The sequence below is a fragment of the Seriola lalandi genome, unplaced genomic scaffold, assembly GCF_002814215.2.
Source record: "Seriola lalandi dorsalis isolate HSWRI2012SDOR001 ecotype SW California unplaced genomic scaffold, Sedor1 jcf7180002054680, whole genome shotgun sequence".
Taxonomy (NCBI): domain Eukaryota; kingdom Metazoa; phylum Chordata; class Actinopteri; order Carangiformes; family Carangidae; genus Seriola; species Seriola lalandi.
In genome coordinates, this window is record NW_019525233.1 from 1,103,169 (window position 1) to 1,108,683 (window position 5,515).

Here is a 5,515-nt window from a genome sequence, read left to right on the forward strand (position 1 = left end):
TTTTATACCTTGTTATACTATGACGTTTTTTTCACTGATAAGGCCTTACTATACTATGACATCTTTATGCCACACTATATTATGACGTTTTTGATGTTTTTATGGCTTATTAAACTATGGGGTTTTTTTTCACTTTTTTCACCATACTATACCATGTCATTTCTTTTTTTTTTTTGCCATGCTATACTATGTTTTTTCTTTTTCTTTCAAGGTCTTACTATACTATGACATCGCTATACCATACCAAAATTTGATGTTTTTGATGTTTTTATGCCTGATTATACTATGTTGTTTTTTCACTTTTTTCGCCATACTATAGTATGTCGTTTTTTCACTGTTAAGGTCTTACTATACTATCACGTTTATACCATACTATACCATGACGTTTTTTGATATATTTATAGCTTATTATACTATGTCGTTTTTTTCACTTTTTTCACCATACTATACTATGTCATTTATTTTTATTTTTTTGCCATACCATACTGTTTTTTCTTTCTTTCAAGGTCTTACTATACTATGACATCTTTATACCATACCAAAATTTGATGTTTTTGATGTTTTTATGCCTTATTATACTATGTCGTTTTTTCACTTTTTTCGCCATACTATACTATGTCGTTTTTTCACTTTTTTTCCATACTATAATATGTCGTTTTTTTTTAACTGTTAAGGTCTTACTTTACTATTACATCTTCATGCCAAACTATATTATGACGTTTTTGATGTTTTTATGGCTTATTTTACTATGTCGTTTTTTTCACTTTTTTCACCATACTATACTATGTCATTTTTTTTTTCATTTTTTTGCCATACTATACTATGTTTTTTCTTTCCTTTCAAGGTTTTACTATACTATGACATCTTTATACCATACCAAAATTTGATGTTTTTGATGTTTTTATGCCTTATTATACTATGTTGTTTTTCACTTTTTTCGCTATACTATACTATTTTTTTTTCTTTTAAGGCCTTACTATATTATGACATTTTACTGACTTTCTATGCCTTACTATTCTATGATTTTTTATGACTTTTTTGCTTTACTATACTATAATGTTTTTTTACCTTACTATACTATGATGTTTTAATGACTTTTTATGCCTTACTATATGATGAGGTCATAGTATAGTAACGTATAAAAAGTTAAATAAAAAACATCATAGTATATTAAGTCATAAAAGTCATTAAAACGTCAAAGTACAATACACAAAAAAATAAACAAAAACATCATAATAAAGTAAGGCAAAAAACGTCATAGTATACTCAAGCATAAATAGTAAAAAAAAGAATTAATAGTATAGTACGGCATATAAAGTAAAAAAAAGCATCATAGTATATATAATGTGTTTTTTGGGGTTACTATCATAACCCATCATATTAGTGTCATATTAGTGTAAGGCAAAAAACGTCATAGTATAGCTAGTCATAAAAAGTAATTGAAACTTCATAATATAAATTAATGAAAAAAAGTTGTCATAGTCAAGTAAGGTACAAAAATTTTTATAAAAAACATCATAGTATAGTAAGCCATAAAATGTCATAAAGATGTCATAGTACAGTAAGGCATAAGAAGTCATATGTTATGATTAGATTGATTGGACTGGATTATTGGATTACAAGTATAGGTTTTAGCATTTAATGATAGTCCATATACTCTAAACTTTTCGTAGAACCATTTGGGACTCTCTCATCTACTGTATTGCACCTTTATTCTTGCAATATTATGACTTTAATATCAAAATCTCAGATTATTTTTGTGACCATGAACTGCCATTGAGCCACATTGCTGCACTAGGTGACCTTCGTTACCATTAACACACGGACTGTAGTTTATTTTTGATTCAATCTCACGTACACTGTCCTGCTGTACTAGTTCCCAGTTTGTTTGTTTTTAAATTAAACTACAAATTTGTAAACTGTTGTTAAAGATTTTTGTCTTCAGTTGGAACCAGTGGGCTTGGGGCTTGAGTGCAACAGACATAGAGAGGAAGACATTTAGTATTGAGAGAAAGACTAATACATTGGTGCCTTTCGTCTTTCCATTGGATTTGTTGACAGTATGAATAACATAGAATAACACCACACCTATTCTCTCAGATTTGTTCTGGAAAATATTAATCATTGCTCTGACTATTTTTCTACATCTTTTTTCTTTTCTTTTTTTATAGATATTATTCCTATTTCTAAATGTAGATATGATAAATAACTGTGACTACACATCTGCTGACTCTGACATGTTGGAGTAATGTGAGGATATGTGCAACTAATTTGCAGTTAATTTTATTTGAAACCGTCTCTGAATGTGTGTGTGTGTGTGTGTGTGTGTGTGTGTGTGTACGTGCATGTGTGTGTGTGTACGTGCATGACCAAGTCGCGGCTAATGCCTGCGTTGCCAGGCGACAATGACATGTAGGTACATTGTTTTTATCACACTCGGTCACACATGCAGACTGCCCACACGAAATACTCTATGTTAGTCTGTTCAGCCAAGCTCTGCATAAGATAACAGCACCCAAAGGATTCACAGTGTTGAAGGGTTGAGCTATCAGTGGTATGTTCAGGGACGGGGTGCGGGGGTGGGGGATAAGACCTACTTCCTGGCGGACAGGAAATTCAACTTCCTGTCTTGATTAATGGGGGTGACTGTTGGATCACAAAGGGGCACTGAGGGGCCTCCCGCACACAGAGCTCCCATATTTCACCTCAGATCTTTCTTTTTTCTTTTTCCTGGTTCTCAGTCATGGAGAACTTGAGAAAAAAATCATCCTGTGACTAAGTCATCTTGAAATTGTGCAGATAAGATTATTTCAACATCTCAGCACATATTGTGACAGCCAGATAGCTTGTTTATTTTCCCAAGCTCCCACTACCCCCAGTGTATTTTGTTTGTGAATGCATGAGGGTCAGGATCCAGTAAAACTGGTGTTTCTCAACCTCAAGTCACCGGTCAGGAGTTGTGTCAGGGCGAAGAATGTAAACAGTGTACAGAGCTGGACTCCTCTGAGCTGCAGGAATGCGGCGAGCGGCACTGAGCTCTGCAAGTCGCTCACTAATGGGATGTTAGAACTGTTACAAACCAGGACACGTCGAGAGCAGGAGGGCTCCACCACTGGCGGAGCCGCTTCACAATACATTTCACTGATGAAAAAGTGTGAGAGGGGGCGTAGGAAGTGAGAGGGGAGGCAGGCCATGGAGGGAGGGAGGGAGGCAGGAGAAAAGAGTGAGGTGCTTTTTAAGATTTCATGTTCTCCTCCAGCCCCCACAGTTTGCAGATAAAGGTTGCCGTTGCCAAGGTGACTTGACAGAGAAAGGGAAAGTATCTGGCTGTGTTTTGCCTGTTCGTTGTGCAGGAAGCTTAGAAGCCAGAGGCATAGATAAGATGATTTCAGTCCTTCCTCCACAGAACAAAAGCTGTACGCATGATATACTGCCTTAAATACCTCGGGACACTTTGGCTGCTGTATTCACTCCAAAGCTGTCTAAATATGTGAAACATGCAGTAATGAGAAAGCACCCTACGCTGTGCTGAAGATGCTTTTCCCCTTCTAAATCTGCACTATTACATTAATGTACAGACAAATGATCTCCACACAAAGAGGCAATGCTATACAGTCAAGAGGAAAAAACTCTTATGTTTATTAGCCATGAATTTCACATTGTGAAAAAAATCACATGTACAAAATAATGCCATAAAAATAGAAATCAAACTCTTACATGACAAAAAATAATAATAAAATAAAGTAAAGAAACTGATGCACACTGACAGTGTTTTCTGTCTAATTTACATCATTATGTGAAGTGGGATACTGTGCTCCAATCTGAGCCAGCTGGATTTCCAGATAAAACAGAGAAGAAGAGGAGTGCAACAGAAGAAATGGGAAATGCCACTCAGCAATTAGGAGCAAATTGAAGGGGCATTCATTGCTTGCTGTTGTCAGGGAAACTTGTTTTCAATGGGGGAAGAAATGCTCTTATCTGATTGGTGGGGCCAGTGGGTCTGTGTTCAATGGCTGGAGGAGGTCGACCTTATGGAGCCACGAGGGTCTCCACAGAAGGCCTGAGATTGCCAATAAGAGGATGAAGTTTTGGGTGGCTTAAGGAGCTGAGCAGGAATTTAAAGGGCTGTTTACCAATCGAACCCAACAGATTTGATTCATGAATCCACAAGGACGGACATTTGAAAAAAATATATATATACACACATTGCACCAAAACATTAGCTCTTACATTGAAATTCAATGAGTCCATTAATATTCAACTGTAAAACGTCAATGTTCAGGTCACGTAGACAGACACACAGACAAAAACACTGATTAGAGTTACCAAGAATTTCATACGCAGGTGTTTAGGACATTCTCATTTTTTGTTCTTTCAGAACTTGCAGTGTTTTTTTTTTCATTTTTTTTTTTTATGTGCATCATTAACACTATGATGAAAAGCACTGCGGTGTCTGCCCTTATCAATGCACAGCTCGCTGGATTCAACTCTTTCTCAACCCTAATGGTGAAGAAGACTGTGAATTAACACCCCCCAAATGAGAAGAAAAGTTAGCACATGTGACAGTCCTCCAGCTGTCCCAAGGACAGCTGCACTGACCATCGCATTCTTAACCATGTCAGGGTTACTCTGTGACGTCCCTGGTAATTACTGGGTCGCTACTGCACTGTTCCAGCAGCCTTATCCGTTTTATGGTTCATATCTTTATGTTTTGTTGTTATAGTTTGAGCCCCAGCGGGCCAATTTAAGGCAGGTTTGGACCCAGGTTAGAGCTTAAAGAGAATCTATCAGAAGTAAAATGATTATTTCTTTCTTTCAACCCCATTCAGACTTCTTATTTGGGCAGTGACCTTGTGGCCTAAACTGCTTTACGTCATCAGTAATCGGAGCCATTCTTCCTCTTCCATCCACACTGACATAACTGAAAACCCTGGGAGAGTTGCACCTCTGTCTCTTTGAAAAGAACAAGTTCCTCCTGGGAAAGACTGAACTGTGCAAAATGCAGCCGAACTGAGATCAAATAAAACACAACACCTGGCCATGCATGACATAACCCAAACATACATTCACATATGAATGCAGGCAGAGAAGAAATAAATAGGATTAAACATATTAAACATAACAGAGTAATCATTGTCATATAAATTAAGACTACATTGCAGCAAGTTTAAAAAGAAACTGATTCATTCTCAGTTTAGGTTAAGGTGACAAGATTTCTGTGACCACGGAGAAGAGTTCATGCCAGTTTTACTGAATCACTATGAGTGGACATGCTCTAAAAAGGCTTTATCTATGACTCAGCAAGCAAGCCGCCGCTTTTATCAGAATAACAGAAGCACAGCCGGTCTTTTACAGCATTAAGTGAACAGCTGAATATGACAGTGTCTTTTCTGAAGCGCTGAATCCAAACACTGAATGCCGCCCCTGTGTACAGTGGGTTCGTTAACCGACACTCAGTGGGGCGTTAATGCGTAGCTGCAAAACAGCAAACATGTAAGGTCGTGACCCCCCCCCC